Here is a 22,704-nt window from a genome sequence, read left to right on the forward strand (position 1 = left end):
GGGGTTATATTCTTAAACGACATGAATGTATTTTTGTCTTACAATTTCATTGCTCTCAAATGAAACAATCATTTTGATCGCGCGTATTTCAAACTTTCTCTCTCTTTCTCGAGTCTGCCTTTTTTCTTTTTGCAACCTCGCAAACTACCATTTCTCTTTTTGTTACATTGCTTGTAGCATCGGCTTTCCTCTTTCTTTTTTCTCTTTGTTGTTTTCCTGCTTTTTCTTTTTTGATATCCCGTTCTTGCTCCTTTTCTATCTTCTGATTTGTTAGAAGACTGAAACACTTATTGTAAGCGTGTTGCATTTTTTGCTTGACCTATTCTAAAACGTTTTCTTTGCAGTTCATGGGTGGTTTTTACACGCTGGACTTATTGATTTTTTACTTGACCTAATTTGCTCCTATTGAGAAACTAAGTTGCCTTGCAAAAGCAAATGCTACTGTGAATAAAAGATATTAGGTGGCAGATAGCCAAGTGGTAAGTGCAGCAGAGCAAGGGTTCGAATCCCTCACTGGTCTGATTGCTCTTCCGCAGAAAAGTTTCTTTGCAACCTCCCTGGGAATTAAATTGCCGCACATGTTATTCGAGAGCCTTCTTTCCGATGATTATCGTTTTATGCTTTTTTGGCAACCTCTCGATTTTCAACTTCTTTTTCTTTTTTGTTCCTACTTGATTTCTTCTTTTTTCTCTCCTCTGTTCTTCTCTTTCTCTGGCCTCTTTCTATCTATTTCTATCCCTTTCCATTTTCAAACTCCAAATCTCTCCTTATAGAGAGAGAGAGAGAGAGAGAGAGAGAGAGAGAGAGAGAGAGAGAGAGAGAGAGAGAGAGGGAGACTTAATTCTCAAAGAGAAACCAAAAGTTTTAGCATATGCTCTTCATAACAACACAATTTGAACAAGTACATACAACATAATAGGTACAGATTAAGTCAACGCAAAACGTTTTTTTGATCAAGAAATCTTTGACAGCATTTATGTCACTCTTACTGAATCCGGTAATAATCTTATGACGAAAGAGATAATTAGCCATTACTGTACTCCGTGAGAAGAATGATTTTGAGTTGCTAAATTTGGGGTCGATTACAAATAAGCTGGAGGAGCAGACACGTTTTTCACTTTTGTTAGCATTGAAGGTGATAAATTGATCGTAGTCAAGTTTGTATTTATTGTTCATGAGTTTTGCTAGAAAAACAAAGTCCGGAATTCGATAAGATTACACACCGGTAGTATGGAATGCTTTTTGAGTAGTGATTGATATGGCGTGTTTGTCCCAAAAATCCATTTGAAGCATTGCATTTGAAACTTTTCCATTGACTTCAGACGTGTTATGTCAGGAGACCAAGATGGTATTCCATACAGAAGTACAGATAACACTAGGGATGAATAGAGTTCATACTTCTTCCATGACGGCGTTTGCCATGGAATTTTCTGTTTCAAAGCGTGAAAGCATCTCGTAGCATTATTCAACTTTGTTAACACGTGCTCTGTCCATTTGAGATTATTGCTAACGATTATTCCAAGATCCTTTATATGAGCAACATTATCTAAGAGATGGCGATTCATTTCAACAGAGTAAGACCGTTTCAAATTAAGACACTTTGTTTTATCGAGATTAGCGATCATTCCGTTTGCAATGTTCCAGTTGTAGAGCCGCAAAAGATCATTATGAAAATTCAAAGACGTGAAAAGGAGTTTAAGGTCATCTGCAAACATCCAGGCTAGACATTCTAGAAAAATACTTGGAAGGTCATTAATAAAGATGAGAAACAAGAACGGGCCAAGTACGGAACCTTGTGGTACTCTACTAGTGACCAAAATCGGATCAGAAAAATAACCATCGAGATTAAGAATTTGGGAACGGTTCTCCAGATAGGAGACGAATAAGGTACAGAGCTCCTCGTCGAAACCAAAAAGGTTCAGTTTGGCGATTAGAGTTTCATGCGGAACTTTGTCAAAGGCCTTTTCATAGTCCAAGTAAATCGTAAAAAGGGTATGCGATTTATTGCTGTACAATGTCTCCAAATAGTCGATTAATTGCAGTACTGCATTTTTTCGTGACTGAAAGCCGAACTGTTTGGGATGGATTTGGTGTTTAGATAATTCATAAAGATAACTGAAAAGTAAGCGTTCAAAAATCAAAGAGACTCGGCAGTAAACTGATAGGGCGGTAGTTTTCGATGTTGGATTTGGAATGCTTTCTGTGCCAGGGCCTAACATGGGCTACTTTCCAAATAGCGGGAAAAGATCGAGATTCAGCAATTGAGTAAAAGAGATAAGATAGTAAATCTGCAAACAGATGTGGAGTTAGTTTAAGGAGAGAACAAGGAAAATCACTCGTTAGGTAAGTTGATGTTTTTATTTTCATTATCTCATCTGAGATCTACTCAGGTCTTATGGATGAACCGAAAAACTTAAGTCTGATTGACTCGGCTGGAACAAGTGGATTGCGGACATATGAGCTCGCGTTGAATTTTTTCAAAGAAATTGTTGAAGCAGTTTGCGATAGCTATAGGATCTTCAAGCGCTTTTTTTATAGAACATTTGTTTGGGATAAGATGAAGTTTTCAGGCTATGTAGTAAAGCAGAACAATCGGGTAGACATGTGGTCATTGAACCGTTAATAAAGCAAATCTTATCCATTTCGGAGAACGCTTCAAACTGAGAGGCTAGTGGAGATAGTTGAGATCGATTGCTTTTCGTTGGGTTCCGGGCAGCTCGTTTACGCGCCGTTTTCAATTGGTTTAAAGTGTGCATAGTTAACGAGCTATAATAGAATGGATTTGCTTTGCGTTTTGATCGCTTACGCTGGAAGTTAATTCGGATGCTGTTCCACAGAAAATTATAGAAAGTTGTTACGTCGTTGCTAGTCGACGAGGCATCAAAAATGAAATAAGTCCAAGATTCAACAACTTTATTGAGATTTGTTGCCTGATTAAAGCAGTATTGCGTCGGTAAGATAGAGTTAGTACGTAAAGTGATCGCTAATCAGGAGACCCCTGCGAACTTGGCAGATAGTAGAGGCTGCCGCTGAGCCTGCATCGATTAAAACATTATCAAGAGTGCCTCCTCTATGATGTGTAGGAGTGTCATGGATGAGTGGTTCCAGGGAGTGACTTTTTAGGATATTTAGAATTTCTTGTTCTTGATGGGCTAGGGCTAGTCATAAGCTTCCAGTTGCAAGCGGGTAGATTGAAGTCACCAAAAAGAAATGGGGATACACTGAACTTCTCTTTTGGATAGCTATGATTCATGTTTTTGAGGCAGCTATCAATAAATAGTTCAAGTTGCTCAGGCGGTACTCTGTATTTGCTTGAGGACGGTGGTAGATATACGCACATGAAAACAAGAGCTTCAGACGAATTGTCCTCCGCGAAAGCAGTTCCAAAGTCATTTTTGAGAAAGTTAAGTTGTCGCGTTACTAAGTCACTTGAAGTCTTACGTAGAACAGCCACTCCACCATGTTGACCCATGAGTCTGTCAACTCTCGATACTAGCTCCTACTGACCAAAAAGGTTGAAGTTATCACTCATTGTGGAGGAATCGAGCCAGGTTTCTGTCAGGATTGCTATTTCTATTTCGTTGAGTGTGAGGTAATTCAGTAAAGTTGATTGTTTTTTCCATAGAGTTAATTGATTGAACGTTAAGGAGTAGTATGCGTGACCTCAAGGATTGTCATTCGTTTCGCACACTTGTGGTTACCGAATTTGGCGATGATTTGAGTTTCTCAGACAAGAGATATAGGTCGTCCAATTCAGCAGAGTCAATCCGCATGCCGTTATGAAATAACTTAAGATCTCTGAGTCTGAGCAAGTCCCGATCTATTCCAAGCTGAATCAATTCAAATCGTTTGTGAAGCAGATATTTTTCTATGAGCCGATCTTTCCAGCAGAGTTTTGGTTTAGCAAACACTTTAGTGCCCTTAAGTAAGTGACAGTTGGATAAAGTTATACGGCGATCGTAGCTCGAGGCTAGCTGGATTTCCACTGGGCGAGGCCTAGCTGATGCCTCCGGTTTGCATTTGCCAAGGCGGACAATGTTCTTTATTTTTTCGGAAACAATTTTGAGCTTTTCGCATAAAGTTTGTACATTAGAATCATCTTGGGAGGACGTGGCTTCGGCAATGTTGAATAGAACAATATTCTCTTCAGCTTTGATGTCATAATCCCGCTCATCGAGGGTTCTTTTGACAGCATCGGCATAGTTGGTGTGTTGACTGGAATTCAGGCCTCGATGATTCAGGCACCCGGTTCAATATTCACAAGTTTTTCAATGGATTTGACTGCTTGAGAAGTTTCTGAGATGATTCCACTAGATGTTTCCAATTTCTTTTTACAGTCGTTCAATTGCGACAGGGTTTCACGAAACAAACATTCCAGGGTACTCTTTTTAGCTTTTGATGTGAATCTCGATAATTCATTTGGGGCAGCGGCGAGGAGTTCGCTAATTGTGGGGTAGTAGTCTACTCGAGGTTAAGTGGTTACGGTGTTGTCATTTTTATAGAGGTTTAAACCTGAGCCTGTGGCACCTACTAGAGGAGACCTTCGGCTGGTTATTTAAAAATCACCAAACCAGCAAGTACCCTGTGGCACCTACTAGAGGAGACCTGCGGATACTTAGAAGGCGCAGTTACAGTGTTTGTAGACACTCGAACACCTGAGCATTGTTTTCAATCGCTGCACTTTTATCGTACAGCACCTTGTTCTTCAGTATTGATTGAATGCCTCGGCGACCTTCGGCACTCAGGTGGTAACCCAAAAGGTCCTCGCAGTAGATTTTTTCAGACACTCCCCGATACTTCCAGCGACTTGACTGAGCAACCTTTCGAATTTCAGCGTTCACCGTGGATGCACGTGCGCGGGCGTCTCCGCGATGAGGAATACCAAGTACAAATACTGAACACGCGAGGTCACACAAGGAATCGGCAAGAAGAGCTAGTTTTTTGGCTTTGTCTAAAGCTGGTAATGTTGAAGGTGTCCGTCGGTCGTAAGCGTCGTTGCCACCAACAAAAAGTACATCAGTTTTGTATTGGTTCTTTCGAGGATAGAAATTAGCTGTAGCGTTTCAAACACGGGCTCCGGGGATAGATAAAACATTGAATTTGGCAAATTGCAGATCTTTTGCGTGAGAATCAGCTATCAAAAGGTTGTTAGAAGATGTATCCTTGAAGGTGTGATATCTTCTCACAGTTGTCATAGGGGATAACCACGGCTATCCCAGTAAATCTTACAGCTTTGAAGCTATAAAACAACTTTGGAACAATTGAGGGAGCGCAAATAATTATCTACTTCTCGAAGAGTTAAAAAGGATCTTTTGTTTATGTAATGCTGAAACTGTTTTCGGAAACAAAGAAAATTTAGACCTTTCATTGGAATCTAGACCTTTCATTTTGTTTTTTTCTTTCTCTCTCTCTCTGATTTTTTCTCTCTCTGTCTTGCCTTCTCTATCGCTTTTTCATTTCTCTCTCTCCTTTATCTCTCTCTCTCTCTCCATTTCTCTGTCTCTCCATTCGCTCGATTTCTCTCTCGCGCTCTCTCCCTTTTCTTCTATATCTCTCTCATTTTCTTTTCTCTCTATTTCTGTCTCTATCTTCAGCCCTCTCTCTCTCCCTCTCTTTCTTTTCTTCATTTCCCTCTCATTGTCTTTTCACTCGAGTTTTGTGTCTCCTTATCTGTCTCTCTCTCTCTCTCTCTCTCTCTCTCTCTCTCTCTCTCGCTCTCTCTTTCTCTCCTTCTAGCTCTTTCTTTCTTTCTCTGCCTCTTCTCTCTCTCTCTCTCGCCCTCTCTTTACCTTCATCTAGCCCTTTTCTCCCTCTATCTCTCGTCCAATAGCTTTATCTCTTTCGCAATCTCTCTCTCCTTTCTTTTTCTTTCGTCTTCATCTCTCTCTCTCTACGTATCAATTTATCTTAACGTTGCAAGATGCCTTGCTGAAAAAACTACTGTCGTTCAAACGAGGGAATCAAAGTTAGGTTGATTTTTAATAGCCGCCGTCAGCCTCTCAAACGGCTATTATTTAGGCGCTCTCTTTGTTTACAATTCGAAGAATTTGAATTCTATTGGGGCGCTGTCTTTTTAAGACCAGTTTCTACATTTTCATGATTTTTGAGGTCAAATTGGAGTAGTGATTTTGGTCTCGCCGAAACAGGAAGTGGAGCGAATAAGCGAGTGGTTTTGCAGCGTGAACTTTTTTGCTCTAATTTTAAAGTAGAGTGAGAAAACGGTGTTTCAACAAAAATTCGCTTTCTCGCTATTGTTTTTTTGTTCACATGCGGCGATTTGTTTGATTTTACTGTTATTTTGATTTTTGGTTCGGACTTTTTTACTAACTGATTTTTCCAATCCATTCATAGTTCATTCTAGGCCTAGTTTCTTTAATTCAACCACTTTTTCTTTTCTAGCTAGTGGTTTTTTGTTCACATGCGGCAATTTCAGTTTGATTTTTTTCTGTTTTTTCGATTTTTTGGATCGGACTTTGTTCTGAATGATATTCCCAATCTATTCACAGTTCTTTCTAGGCTTAGTTTTTTGTTCGAACCAATTTTTTTTAATTCTAGCTAGTGGTTTTTTGATCACATGCGGAATTTTGACATTCATTTTATGTTTTTTTTTAAATTTTTTTTTGATTTTCAGAATTGGTTTTCCCAATTAACTCATAGTCCATTCTAGGTCTAGTTTGTTGTTTAGTCTATGATAGTTCTTTGAATTGTGCGTCAGGACGGGGTTCTAGGGTCCTAGGTAAAGTCTGCTTTGTGCGTTTTTTAAGTACGTGTGCCTGAGTGTGTGTTTGTGTGCTTGTGTGTTGTGTGTTTCAGTTTCTTTGATACCGCCACCTGGGAATTAAATTGCCCCACATATTATTCGAGATCCTTCTTTCCGATGATTATTTGTTTATGCTTTTTTCGCAACCTCTCGATTTTCAACTTCTTTTTCTTTATTGTTAATACTTTCTTTCTTTCTCTTTTTTTCTCTGTTCCGCTCTTCCGGCCTCTTTCTATCTATTTCTATCCCTTTCAATTTTCAAACTCCAAGTCTCTCCTTAAAAAAATTCTTAAGAATTTTTGTTCTCTTTCATTTTTTCTGTTTCTTTCTCTGTCTTGCCCACTCTCTCTCTCTCTCTCTCTCTCTCTATCTCTTTCATTTTCTTTTCTCTCTCCTCTTTTCTCTGTCTCTCCATTCGCTCGATTTCTCTCGCGCTCTCTCTTCCTTTTCTTCTATATCTCTCATTTTCTTTTCTCTAATTCTTTGTATCTTCATCCATCTCTGTATCTCTTTCTCTCTCTCTCTCATTTCTCTGTCTCTCCATTCGTTCGATTTCTCTCTCGCGCTCTCTTCCTTTTCTTCTATCTCTCTCTCTCTCTCATTTTCTTTTCTCTCTAATTCTTTCTCTATCTTTATCTCTCTCTCTCTCTCTCGCTCTCTCTCTCTCTCTCTCTCTCTCTCTCTCTCTCTCTCTCTCGCTCTCTCTTTCTCTCCTTCTAGCTCTTTCTTTCTTTCTCTGCCTCTTCTCTCTCTCTCTTGCCCTCTCTTTACCTTCATCTAGCCCTTTTCTCCCTCTATCTCTCGTCCAATAGCTTTATCTCTTTCGCAATCTCTCTCTCCTTTCTTTTTCTTTCCTCTTCATCTCTCTCTCTCTCTCTACCTATCAATTTATCTTAACGTTGCAAGATGCCTTGCTGAAAAAACTACTGTTGTTCAAACGAGGGAATCAAAGTTAGGTTGATTTTTAATAGCCGCCGTCAGCCTCTCAAACGGCTATTATTTAGGCGCTCTCTTTGTTTACAATTCGAAGAATTTGAATTCTATTAGGGCGCTGTTTTTTTAAGATCTGTTCACACATTTTCATGACTTTTGAAATCAAATTGGAGTAGTGATTTTGGTCACGCCAAAACCGGAAATTGAGCAAATTAAACCCTGGGAATTAAATCGCCCCACATTTTATTCGAGGTCCTTCTTTCCGATGATTATCGGTTTATGCTTTTTTGGCAACCTCTCGATTTTCAATTTTTTTCTTTATTGTTGCTACTTTCTTTCTTTTTCTTTTTTCTCTCCTCTGTTCCGCTCTTTCTCCGGCCTCTTTCTATCTATTTCTATCCCTTTCCATTTTCAAACTCCAAGTCTCTCCTTTAAAAAAATCTTAAGAATTTTGCTCTCTTTCTTTTATTCTTTCTCTCTATTTTTCTCTGTCTTGCCTACTCTCTCTCTCTAGCTTTTTCTTCATTTCTCTCTCTCTCCTCTCTCTCCCTCTCTCTCTTCATTTCTCTGTCTCTCCATTTGCTCGATTTCTCTCGCGCTCTCTTCCTTTACTTATATATCTCTCTCGTTTTCTTTTCTCTCTAATTCTTTCTGTCTATCTTTATCCCTCTCTTTCACTCTCTCTCTCTCTTCATTTCCCTCTCACTCTCCTTTCGCTCGAGTTTTGTCTCTCCTTATCTTTCTCTCTCTCTCTCCTTCTAGCTCTTTCTTTCTTTCTCTCCCTCCTCTCCCTCTCTCTTTACCTTTCTCTAGCCTTTTTTCTCTCCCTCTATCTCTTGTCCACTATCTTTATTTCTTTCGCAATCTCTCTCTCTATCTCTCTCCCCCTCCTTTCTTTTTCTTTCTCCTCTCTCTCTATCTCTCTCTCTCTCTATCTATCTCTCTTTCTTTCTTTCTCTTCATTTCCCTCTCACTCTCCTTTCCCTCGAGTTTTGCGTCTCGCCTTATCTCTCTCTCTCTCTCTCGCTCTCTCTATCTCTCCTTCTAGCTCTTTCTTTCTCTCCCTCCTCTCTCTCTCTCTCTCTCTCTCTCTCGCCCTCTCTTTACCTTTATCTAGCCCTTTTCTCCCTCTATCTCTCGTCCAATAGCTTTATCTCCTTCGCAATATATCTCTCTCTCTCCCTCCTTTCTTTTTCTTTCCTCTCCATTTCTCTCTACCTATCAATCTATCTTAACGTTGCAAGATGCGTTGCTGAAAAAACTACTGTTGTTCAAACGAGGGAATCAAAGTTAGGTTGATTTTTAATAGCCGCCGTCAGCCTCTCAAACGGCTATTATTTAGGCGCTCTCTTTGTTTACAATTCGAAGAATTTGAATTCTATTAGGGCGCTGTTTTTTTAAGATCTGTTCACACATTTTCATGACTTTTGAAATCAAATTGGAGTAGTGATTTTGGTCACGCCAAAACCGGAAATTGAGCAAAAAGCGAGTTGTTTTGCGGCGTGATTTTTTAGCTCTAATTTTAAAGTAGAGTGAGAAAACGGTGTTTGAATAAAAATTCGCTTACTCGCTAGTGGTTTTTTTTTGCTCACATGCGGCAATTTCAGTTTGATTTTTAGTGTTTTTTCGATTTTTTGGATCGGATTTTTATTCTAAATGATTTTCCCAATCCATTCATAGTTCATTCTAGGCCCAGTTTTTTGTTTGAACCAATTTTTCGTTTCTAGCTAGTGGTTTTCTGTTCACATGCGGCATTTAGACTTTCATTTTCTGTTTTTTTTAAATTTTTTTTATCTGATTTTTTAGAATCGGTTTTCCCAATTAACTCATAGTCCATGCTAGGTCTAGTTTGTTGTTTAGTCTATGTTAGTTCTTTGAATTGTGCGTCAGGACGGGTTTTAGGGTCCTAGGTAATGTCTGCTTTGTGCGTTTTTTAAGGACGTGTGCCTGTGTGGGTGTGCTTGTGTGTTGTGTGCTTCAGTTTCTTTGATACCGCCCCCTGGGAATTAAATCGCCCCACATTTTATTCGAGGTCCTTCTTTCCGATGATTATCGGTTTATGCTTTTTTGGCAACCTCTCGATTTTCAATTTTTTTCTTTATTGTTGCTACTTTCTTTCTTTTTCTTTTTTCTCTCCTCTGTTCCGCTCTTTCTCCGGCCTCTTTCTATCTATTTCTATCCCTTTCCATTTTCAAACTCCAAGTCTCTCCTTTAAAAAAATCTTAAGAATTTTGCTCTCTTTCTTTTATTCTTTCTCTCTATTTTTCTCTGTCTTGCCTACTCTCTCTCTCTAGCTTTTTCTTCATTTCTCTCTCTCCTCTCTCTCCCTCTCTCTCTTCATTTCTCTGTCTCTCCATTTGCTCGATTTCTCTCGCGCTCTCTTCCTTTACTTATATATCTCTCTCGTTTTCTTTTCTCTCTAATTCTTTCTGTCTATCTTTATCCCTCTCTTTCTCTCTCTCTCTCTTCATTTCCCTCTCACTCTCCTTTCGCTCGAGTTTTGTCTCTCCTTATCTTTCTCTCTCTCTCCTTCTAGCTCTTTCTTTCTCTCCCTCCTCTCCCTCTCTCTTTACCTTTCTCTAGCCCTTTTTCTCAACCTCCATCTGTTGTCCAATAGCTTTCTCTTTCGCAATCTCTCTCTCTATCTCTCTCCCCCGCCTTCTTTCTTTTTCTTTCTCTCCTCTCTCTCTCTACCTATCAAATTATCTTTCCCTCCCTCTATCTTTCCCGCTCTCTTTCTCTCTCTCTCTCTCTAGCTCTCACTCTCATATTTCTCTTCCATTCTCCCCGTCTCCCCCTTTTCTTTGTCTGCCTTTTCTCTTGATCTCATTCTCTTTCCTTTCTTTCTCGCTTTCTATGTTTCTCTTTCGTCCTATTTCTGACTTCCTTTCTTTTTCTTTTAACCTCTGTCCTTTTCTCTTTCTTCATTTATTTTTCCGTTGTTTTTATGTTTCGTTCTCTATTCGCTCCCTCTCTCTCTCTCTCTCTCTCTCTCTCTCTCTCTCCCTCTCTATCTCCTCTCTTTCTTTCTTTTTTTCTTTCGTTCTTTCTATCTTTCTTTCTCTTTGTCTCTCTCTCTCATTCTATGTTTTTCCTTTTGTTTCTCCCTCTTTCTTGCCTTCTCTTTGCATGCTTTGTCTTTCCTTTCGCGCTTTGTCTTTCTCGTTTTCTTTCTTTTTTCTTAATTTCGTTTTCCTCCCGTATTTTTTGTCGCCTACTCTTCTCCTGAATACTTCTATTTTCTTTTTCTATCGGTTTATTTCTCACTGTATGTCTCTACTTCTCTCTCTCTCTCTCTCTCTCTCTCTCTCTTTTTTTTTTTTTCTCTCTTGCTTTCTCCGAATCTCTATCGTCTCTCTTTTGCTCTTCTCTCTCCTCTCTTTCTCTTTATCTCTCTTTTTCTTACTTTGTGTGGCTATATTGCTTTCTGTTTTATATTAAATCTAATAGGCAATTGAACGCAATCATTAACAGCTCTTCATGTTTTAATCGTCCTTAATCGTGGAGCGTAATTCTTGGGTTTTGAAACGCGTTTATCGTGATACTGAAGCTCCTAATCTGCTAATTTTAGAAGTCATTGAGCGTGCGTCATAGCAAAATCAAGCGAGCCAAATATTCATTGACCAAAAATTTGCTGTAGTAGAAAAGTGCAATAGACCAAAGCAATTCTACATCGGAAGCGTTTGGTATAGGACCTATGGCTGATAAACATGGGGCGTGAGTTGGCGCCTGAGTTGGTGCCAAAAACGGCTTCAAGTTTCATGGCCCAAAAATGGGTAATTGTCGTTTATCTTCATTTCCTGTTTGTCTTGCCTTTCTTTGTTTTTTCCTCTTTTCTTTTTTAACTTCCTGTTGTGATATTTTTTCTATCTAGTGATATCTTGTAGTACATATTAATTGTATCTCAAGTGCTATATCAACATGTTTAAGCTCCAAATGTTCGCATTTTTAACCCTCCTTAAACATGCCGCCTTACGTATTACATGCGGTTTGAGTCGCGCTAAACCACGATGTAGAAGCCCTTATCTGCACACGTCTTAGCGCTCCATGCAACGTAGCAAATAGAAAAAGTAGTTTAACAAAAACAATGTCTGTTAATAGAGGGGCATGGGTTCGAGCCCGAGTTGATTCGAGTCTGTATTCTTAATTTCTTTAAACCTTCTATTCCATTAAGGGATTTTTTGTGATACTTTTGCGGGCCTGCTAGTTGGTATTAAGCTTTTTAGCTTTCCGATTAGAAGCTGAATCACGATGTAGAAGCTAAACCACGGTGTGGAAGCCCTTATCTGCACACGTCTTAGCGCTCCTAAAACATGCAACGTAGCAAATATAAAAAGTAGTTTAACAAAAACAATATCTGTTATTAGAGGGGCATGGGTTCGAGCCCGAGTTGATGCTAGTCTGTATTCTTAATTTCTTTAAACTTTCTATTCCATTAAATGATTTTTTGTGATACTTTTGCGGGCCTGCTAGTTGGTATTAAGCTTTTTAGATTTCCGTTTAGAAGCTGAATTAAGTATAGTTTTAGAATCCTGCTGAGACTGCACGCCAAATTAGAACTCTTTTTGACACTGAAAAAAATAGAAAAAAATTTGGTCAATTTATCTCTTCTTTTCTGTTTCAATCCCCATGTGCATCAAGCGCGTCAACGGAGGCTATTTTCCGGCAGTCTGCTCTGGCTGTTTTTCTAAGTGCCGAACTGTCATCAAATTTTGAGAATTATGTTTGCTTTCCTTTACCTTCATGGGCGCTTTTTAGTGACTTTCAGTGCTGTTACGTCAAAATAGGCCATGTTTGTGGGCTTCACGAGTTTATAATTGCGTGCAAAGATTGCAACTCAGTTGGAGTTGCTCGGCCTAAACTAGATATGACCAGACCTAATTCGCGCACAGTGAATAAGTCGCAACCTAGCGACAGAATCTGATTTCTACTCTGCGGTTTGGATAAAATCTAATTAGGACTCAGCCCAGATTTTGCCCAATTGTGTCAGAGCAGTACCGATGGTCTGAAATATTTGATCAGAGCACAGTCTAAAGTTTGAAAAGTATAATGGTATGATCATGAGAGTATGATCATATAACCATTTTCGGCACCAAAAATTATATAAGACTAAATTTGTCCAAGGTCTGGATAGTCTGATCAAAAACCGAAAAACCAGCTAGTCCTTTAAAAATTGGTATCAAAGAACTTCTGATGCGATTGGTTATTGAAAAAGATTGCCCAGTATATTAGTATTCTGAAAATTTCACGCTAAAAACAACGTTTACTTTAGTGTTATTCAGGCCAACGATTTTTTAAAACGAACTAAGTTTTTGCTGATAAACTCTGGAGCAATGTAAGAAAAACGTCTGTTTCCAAAAATAATATTTATACAATTGTCACAGTAGATTTAGTGTTCATTTTTTCAATCTGGCACCCCATTTGCTCGAACCAAGTGAGTTCGGTACCAGTAATACATTACTCAAGTTTTTTGGCACCGCAGTTTGCAATTTGCGTTTTTGCGATACCCCTCCCGAATTTGAAGTCACTTTGCTCTTCTAGTGCAATTTTGGAATGGATGGTCTGGTACTACCTGTGCGCGACCCAAGTCCGCCTGAACAGAATAGGCCTGGGAGCGCCACTGTGCCTGGAATTATCGGGAATTGAATGATTGAATGCAGTCAGTTCTGAGTACAGAACATTGGGTCAGGTGACATAGTACATTTTAATAAATTGAAAAAGAAGCGAACGCTCGAAGAAGGGCCGATTTTCAATTGAACAACAATGTGGTTAAGTGCATATCAACTTTTTTCCTGTTTAGTTCAATTTTTTAATTTGAAAAAAAAAATTGTTGGGTTTCGTCTTTGCAATTTTGTTCCGCGATTTTGAAATTTTTGCTTACGCTTTTCATGTTTCGGAACGTTTGCTTTTTTAAAGCTTTTTCACAAAGTTGAAACTCATGAGAACGCTTCAGAACACCTGGCCAAAGTTCAAACGACAAAATAAAAAACGAAACTTGAAAAAGTTTTTAAAATTGAAAAAAGCTAAACAAAAACATCAATTTATTTCAAAATCATGTGCCTATTGATGTTTTTTTTAATGCTGAGTTCTTTTTCAAAAGTTTGTTTGTATTTCAACATTTATCGGGCCATGATTCATATTTCGGCCTTATATGGCGTGCACTGCAAATGTGGTGGTGAAAACTAGCACAATTGCTACTTTCACGGCAGAAAATGTTTAAGATGAATAAAGATAATGAAAATATAGAATGTTAACGAAAGGCAAAAGTTGAAAGGCGGTGGCATGGATTTTTTTCCAGATCACAATTAACCTTTAATTTTTACGAATAACCTGTTGGGTATACACTCGACGTCAAATAGTTACTGGCTGGGTATCATAGCGTCACTTAGTGAAATCAATTCATTTTCTATTGACTAAAATAACGTTTCAGTTTCAGCTCCTGTTTTTCAACTTGGAAACTCTGAGACAATGAATTATCTAATGAATGAAACAACAGTTGCCCTCTGAATGTTTTCAATAATGGAAAAAAAGCATCCAAACATAAGATATCGGTATGACTGACATTTTTACAAGTTTCAAAATGGAAATGCTGATAACGGAAGTAATACAACTAAGAGATCAAAGAAAGGAATTACGAAATAGCGCAAAAAACAGAAAGGAGGAAAATAACCACGAAATAGAAAATTTAAAGAAAAATTTGGGACATCAACAAAAACTTTGTAACCAAGTGCAGTCAGCAGTTCAATACCTGAGGAGCCAAAATGACAAGTTGAAAGCAAATCTGATCAAAGAGAAGTAGAGTCCCCCGCTCTACGAAACAGCGAAACAGGTAGGTACTTATAGCACGCATAAACTAGTTCCTTAAATTGACATTAATGAAGCGGCTATCCATTCATATCCATCATCAATAACAATTAAAGACCTGAACAGTTATGCCTCTTCAACTAATGCAGAAAGTTTGATAGTTAAGAGGGGACACAATTCAACTGATCAGGGTTTTCCAGGCGAAGATGCGAGCAAAAGAGTTACGAGCAGTTTTGTCAAACTGCGTGAAGAAAATTAAACCATATCGCCTAGCGATTTGCAAATTGCAAAATGTGAGGAATGAGACATTTGGGTGCAAATGTAGCAATGCTGAATAACGTAAATTTAAATTTTGTTGAATGTTGTTGCCAATGGATTACGAGGCGAATTCCAAAACACTGACTTTTAAATTTTAGAATACAATTTGGTCAAATCAGATATTCGAATGCATGACATTCATTCAAAACGAAGTGGAAACCAAAAAAGAGTGCTCTCGAAAAATATATATTTCAAGAGCTTGTTATCAACCGGCTGGACGCAATGAGTCCAAGAGACGAAATAAAAATGTTATGAATAACTGGATTACAATTGGTCATATACTCGATATAATGCGTTTGATTGACCTTGAGTTTTAAAAATTGGTTTTCCATTGGACAATTTTTTGGAATTTTTCATTCTATTATTTCTGCAGAAAACAAAACGTTCAAATGCTTTCTCAAAGGCCCCTCAGACTTTATTCACTGCAATTTGATTTTAAAAAAAAGTCTCATCATTCAAATTATTTGTTTAAGTTTTTGGTCATTAAATTTTATCTACTAGCTATTAATTAACTTATTTAACGTTATGGTGACGTCAAAACTAATCCGGGTCCCAATCTTGGGATTATCCAATTAATCGAAAGCTATGGAAAACATATAGCCTAATTGAGTTCGTATTCTAAATTGTTCATATGAACATGATGAGATTGAATAACAAACAAGAGGCAGTCTCAAGTTTTTACGGCATGATGACATCCAAATCTGCTTGGATAAACGATAAACAAGATATGCCAAGAATTTTTCAAGCAATAGGCATTGTTTCCTTCATCAAAGTAGGTCAAGGTTGACACAGTTGTCGCGTTTTGGTGGAGTAGGATTATTGATGCCCAATACTTTCAAACATAAAATCAGGAGTGATATAAACTCAGTTAATAGAAAATATTTTTGAATCGTGAGTTGAAGTTCAAGAGCCATTTAAAGAAAAACTTCAAATAAACGTCCCTTATTGTTCTAGTAAGAACCTGGGACAATCTTTTCTTGATGATCTTATATCAGAAATCTCAGGAGCACATTCAGTAATAGACAAAATTTTATTGTTCGGAGACTACAATTTAAATAACTTCCAACAAAAAGAACAACAACTATTAACGTGCTTCCAGTAACTGTTTAGATATCCTAAATACAAGTTAATGAACTTGGACAATTGGAAAAAATGCAAATCTAATTGATCACTGCATAGCCATCAAAAATCAGATTTTTCATTCATTAGTATTGAGACAAGTGTTTGGAAATAGCTTTTATTCAGAATTTTTCGGATTTCTACAGTTTAAAAAACATAGTGAAGAACATTTAGAGTGGTACAAGACTTCTTCTTGTCTGGACCAAATAAAAGAATAGCACCAACAGTTTCGAGACAAATGTATCAACAAAGCGAAGCCAATTCCCACTTTCATTTCTTCAGATTTATTCGGAAATGTTTTGATCTATTTAACTCCTACAAAAATTTGAGAAATAACAAAGTCCAAAAGAAAAGGGTGGGTATCTAAAGAGTTACTGAAACTTATTAACGAAAAACATGGATTTTTAACAGATAGCAGAGAAGCCAGATGTTTCTGTTTATATTGAAAACAAAACAATCAAAAGAGCCACCTATCGACAATTCTTAAAATCCACTAAGGAGTTTGCTCAAAAAATTTTTGGGGCTCTTCCTGATTTAAAGCAAACTTGAAAATTTATGAAACTTAAACTCAAACAAGAAGTGAATAGCAACGACATTTCTCAAATTCGGTACAACGATATTATTTGAAAAAATTAGAACCAAGTTGCTATTACGTTGAATAAACGTTTCTAAAGAATAAGTGTATACGAAACGGTCAGAGAAATTGTTGAGCTTCCTCTTTTATTTATAGCAAAAAGATTTTCCATTAGATTCGTCAAGAGCTATATGATTTAATCCATAGCCTGTGGCAGTACAAAGCATCTGGTCCTGGATTCCTAACCTCATGGTCTTTCAAACGCCGTAAAAGATCTACTGGAACACTCTTACAGTTTGCAATTTAAGAATGTGTTTTGAACAATGTTTTTCCAGGTGTGCTTAGAAAAACATTGACTGAAATATTAATCATTTTTGTAGAGCAAACTGAAACTTTTGGATCTAGCAAAACCTTTCAGCTCAATTTCTCACGAAATTTTTCTCAAACAAAGCAAAGTTTGAGTTTGGCATGGAATCGAAAACTATGGTAGATTTTTTTTTATAGAAATCAATGCGTTAAAAATGGAATTACATAATCAGATTGACAATTAACCACGGAGTCCTTCAAGGACCAATCTTTGGGCCCATGATTTTTTATTACTGCAAGTTAACGATTCCTCTGAAAATATGAAAATCGACGAAGTTTTACAATTATCAAATTACACATATTTTATTTTTCACTCCAAAACGGATACAGAACTTCTAATAAAACTCAACAGTATCTTTCAAAAACTGATAATTAGGTTAAATAGAAATTGTTAACAGATAAAAGAGAAGTAATTTTTCCCCTAAGAAAGATCTGTTCAAGCACAAGCTGTATCTCCTTATTTGTTTTGATTGATTCATGACTTCTGATTTGTTTTGATTTTTATAATTTGTGGGTTTTGTGTTTTACCCACTTTGGCAACCTAGTAATTCATTGTAACCTGGAAATCTCTTGTGAATAGGTAGTAAACATTGGCGACCTTTTAACGACAAACACATTGAAAGCAACCAAACTTCTGAACTTGAAACACTTGAAACACTTAAGAAAATTGTTAACAATATCAGGGAGTACTTTATTTTTTTTCTCAATACTATTTCTAATGTTCCTATAACTCAAAATGTGCGCTGTATTTTAGAACCCTTTAGAATGGAGACGTCACTTAGCGACAATAACGAAGAACCAGAATAAAGAAGATAGAGATTTGAAAAAAACGAAGAAAGAAAGGAAAATAGCTAAGAGGAAAAATGTGTAACAAGAAAGGACGTCTAACAGAAGATTGTCTCTCAGCAACCAAATAGTCCTAATTTCATTTTAAAGTTTTAACGAAGAAAAAAGTTAACAAAAATTGCGAGGGTCTTTATCCGAAGTAACACTTATATAATTGTATACCTATAAGATACCTACAAATATCATATTTATATACTAATATCATATTTATATACCTATTGTATAATATAAGAAAAGTTTGTCCACGCTCCCGTTGAAAAAACAAAAAACAAGCTTTGCACTTTTTCGATTTGCAACAGAATATTACATATTTCTAGACGAGCTACTGCAGCTTACCTTGATAAGTTGGAACACTGGACCAGACCGACCATTAATAACCCCGAAAGTTTTGTATCTTTTGCAGGGTTTCTTAGACAAATAGTTCAAACGTTCATACTTCACAATTTCAAATCCAATCTCAAATCCTCAGCTGTCCTCAAGATTGCAAAAGATAAACTTGCGCCAACAATGATAATCAGATAGAACGAATGCGTACTTAGGCAAGCTTTCCTTTACGCAGAAGCTTGCGAAGATTTGTCAACATCACAAAGACCAACCAATCAAGAAAACAGTTCGTCTAGAAGATCAAACAGACTCTTCCAACAGCAAAGTAACAAACGATGCCCCCTATGTGGATACAGTCACAACTTAGGAAAATACAACCAATTTTTCAGTAAAGAGATTAACGAAAGACAACAAACAGTAAGACTACTGAATATTTGCCCAAATTGCCTCACCGAACACCCAAAAGGACAGTGTAACGGTCATTACCGATGTCGCATAAAAAACTGCAACGGATTTCATCACTCAACAATTCACTGAAACAACTTCAACAGTTCACAGACATTTTCACCAACTCAGCAGTAGCAAAGGAACCAACAGCAACAACATCAACAACAAACAAACAACCAGGTTCAAAACCATTCTGAAAACAATTATAACAACAATCGTGGTCAACACAACATCGGAAACCAAACACAGATAACCGCAAGCAGATCACAGTTTCAACCACAAGGAATCAACAAAGATAGAGTGGTTGGTTGCAATCATAACAACAACACACGTAATGCCTGTAGCCAAAACAATAACACTAACCGTTTCAATCAGAATTACAATCTCAACAACAACAATGGAAACACCTTCTACGGAAACTATAACAACCCGAACATTTTTATGCCAAATACAAACTCAAGACATCAGAACACCGGACATTCTCATAATCAAACAGACACACAAAATCAAAGACAAAGGCAACGAAACTTTAACAACAACAGCAACCCACGACCAAAAAATCACACATGCAGCAATAACCAAATCAGTTCGTGGATACGAGCTCAAGTTCAACTTCAAGCCATTCCGGTTATCCTTTACACAGAAGACGTATCAATAGAAACATATGCTCTTTTGGATAGCGGGAGCGACAACACACAAATAGCAAACTCCCTGGCAAAAGCACTCGACATAAAAAACACAGATAACATTGCAGTTCCAATTTCTTCACCTTTTTGAGAACATATTATAACATCAACTGAAGTCCTTCTGGGAATTGGATCACGCAACAGCACCTAATCTCTTTTCAACCTACCGGTGTACGCCACGTCAGCATCTGACTTTCAAATGCCGAATGTAGCCTTTGAGATGTTGAATTCTATCTGCGCCGACTACGATCATCTTAACAACATCACCTTTCCCCAAATACGAGATAACAGAATAGGAGTTTTAATCGGTGCGGATGCCTTCATAGCAACAGTACCACTCAAATTCACAACAGGACCACCAGGAACCCCATACGGAGTCTTGACACAGCTTTGATGGACCGTTACAGGACCAATACCACAGAAATACAAGCCAAACAGTAATAAACAAGAAATCAATTACAACATCACGCTTTACAACAGAACAAAAAACCCAGAACAGGATATAGAGAACAACATGCTTCAAATGTTTTGGACAATGGAGGGAAAAAATTCAGTGAGCGGAAAAAATACCCTGATTGCAGATGACAGGAAAGCTCTTGAAACATTAAAAAGAAGACGACATGCCACAATGGTTCTCGTTATGAGATTGGACTACCTTCGAAAGATGACACTAAACTACCTAACAACTATTTTTTTGCCAAAGCACAATTACAGTCACTTGAAAACCGATTTCAACAGGAACCATACCCTTTTCTCGTTACAACCAAACAATCGAAGCAGACATCGAGAAAGAATTTGTTGAAGAGACACAACGTCAAATCAGTTTCATGAGTTCACAACTTTGTTATCTCCCACACCACCCCATTGAAACTAAAATGAAGAAGAAAGTAAGACGAGTCACAAATGCAGCTTCAGTGTACAAAGGACATTCACTTAACAAAGCTCTTTTGACCGGACCAGATCTGCTGTGCAGCCTCGTTGGACTTCTTCTGCAATTTCGGCAGTACAAAATTGCAGTAACCGGTGATATCGAAGCGATGTTCATGCAAGTTGCCATACGACCTGAAGATCAATACGCACTCAGATTTTTGTGGAACAAGGATGGAGAAGAAAAAATTTTCAAATACAAGAGACTAACATTCGGTGCAACTTGTTCCCCTTCATGTGCAATATACATACTCCACATATGTGCGGAAGATAACAAATTAAGTAATCCCGAAGCCTACTTAGCCATAAGAAACAATTTCTACATGGATGATTACCTTCAAAGTTTCAAGACAACCGAAAACGCAGCAATCACAACAACAGAAGTAAAGGATACGTTCCAAAAGTTGGCTTTAAGCTTACAAAAATTTTTAGTAACGACCCAATCACCGTCATGAAAATAAGTGGAGAAAACACAGAGACCGCGACAGAGCAACGTATTTTAGGACAAATGTGGAATGCCAAGGAAGATATTTTCGTCTTAAAAAAACCTGACTTAAAACTGGATGTCAAAGCATGCAACAACGTCAATTGCTGTCACTCGCCGCATCATTGTTCGATCCTCTTGGAATCATCACGCCGTTGTCCATTAGAGCATAATGCATTCTTCAATCAATAGTGAAACAAGGTAACAACTGGAATAATGAGATTCCAAGAGAGTTCCAACACGACGTACAGCAATGGGTCGACGAATATGAGCGGATGCCAGAAATTTCTATTAGCAGATGTGTGATCCCCAACCCAGATGCTAAGCATGAACTGCACATGTTTTTTGGTGCATCAAGTTCAGCAATCGCAGCGACAATATACATCAGACCAAGCAGCGCAAAAGAAATAACAAATCAATATGTTGTTGACAAAGCGAGAGTTGCAACTAATAAAAGAACAACCATCCGGAAGTTAGAACTTGAAGCAGCAGCAATGGGAGCAGAATTTGCTTCCTTTGTGCGAAGCGAAAGGACAAAACAATTTGAGAAATTTCAATTCTGGACAGACAGTATGGCCACTTTAGGTTGGATTAAATCGACAAATCACCAAAAAGTTTTTGTAGCAAATAGAAATGCAAAAATTTTAGCAAACTCTGTCAGAAAAATGGAATTTTGTACCTAGTAAAATCATCCCTGCAGATCACGGAAAAAGATGGCTATTCTTAACAGACTTGAAAGAAAAATGGCTGTCAGCGCCAAAATTTCTAGAAAAACCTGTTCCAAGTGTTCAAAGAGATCAGCAATTTACAGCGACGAACATTTTACGTGCAAAGACTGCAGATACTGTATTGACATTAACTATTTCTCCAGTTGGAATAAAATTATGCGACGAACCGAAACAGTGATGAAAGCAGTCAATATCTTCCGAAAACGACTAGTCACGAACAGTTATGAAGACGCACGACACCATCTATTGAGACAATCACAGCATAAAACCTTTTCTGAAAGCATAACAATCCTTGAACGGGAAAATGAACTGGACAAAAAAGACAAGCTATTACAGTTCACTCCCTTCCTGGGAAAAGATAGTTTGATACGAGCAAGAGGCAGATTAAGGCACGCTCAAATACCCTACAGCCAGAAACAACCCGTTATTCTTGATAGTAAGAATAATATTAATAAACTAATAATTGAAAAAGCCCACTACGACTGTAGACACCTTGGGACAGGCTGTACGAGCACACCTGCAACAAGATTTCGTCATTTTATGTCTGAGACGATTTCTGAAACAACTAAGCAAAACATGCTTCATTTGCCGACAATGGAGAGCACAAAATGTTACACCCTAATGGCCCAGCTCCCCAGTTTCCGATTCGCGGAAGCAGAAAAACAATATCCCTTTCTAAATGTTGGGTTAGACTTTTTCGGACCCTTTTTCATCGAGCACAGAAATCGCAAATTGGAAGAAACAATATGTATGTCTTTTCCCCTGTCTTGTTACTAGAGCTGTGCATCTGGAGGTTTGTCAGTCATTGGACACAGATAATTGCCTACTAGCCATCAGAAGATTTGTATCGCGACGAGGATATCCCAAATTAATCATTTCTGACAATGGATCAAACTTCACATCCGCAAAAAAGATGTTGTATCTGAACAAAATCAACGTTGACAACAACTACCTTAAGTCCCAGTTACAGCAGCAAAATATTACATGGAAACTGAATCCACCTCTAGCCCCTCACTTCGGTGGGATATGGGAAAGGCTAATTCAGTCTGCTAAACGCACTTTGCTCAAAATTTTCGGCAGTCAACACTTGAAGGCCGAAATTTTTCAGACAATTGTAGCCGAGACCGAAGGACTTCTCAACTCCAGGCCAATTACATATAATAACTAATATACTAACCTAATCATTTTTAATTAAGACGCCCTTACAGCCCTTTAGCACCGCTGACATCAACCAGCCGAACATTTAGTAAAAAGGAGTTCTTTTATACACAAACATTACTGGATCATTTTTGGAAAGGTTTGCAAAAGGAGTACACATCAGATCTTATCAGCGCCCAAATTGGAGAACAGAATCAGAGGAATTGAAAGAACTGGTTATTGCGTGAGTT

The sequence above is a fragment of the Convolutriloba macropyga genome, chromosome 13 (genome assembly GCF_964194025.1).
Source record: "Convolutriloba macropyga chromosome 13, txConMacr16.3, whole genome shotgun sequence".
Classification (NCBI taxonomy): domain Eukaryota; kingdom Metazoa; phylum Xenacoelomorpha; order Acoela; family Convolutidae; genus Convolutriloba; species Convolutriloba macropyga.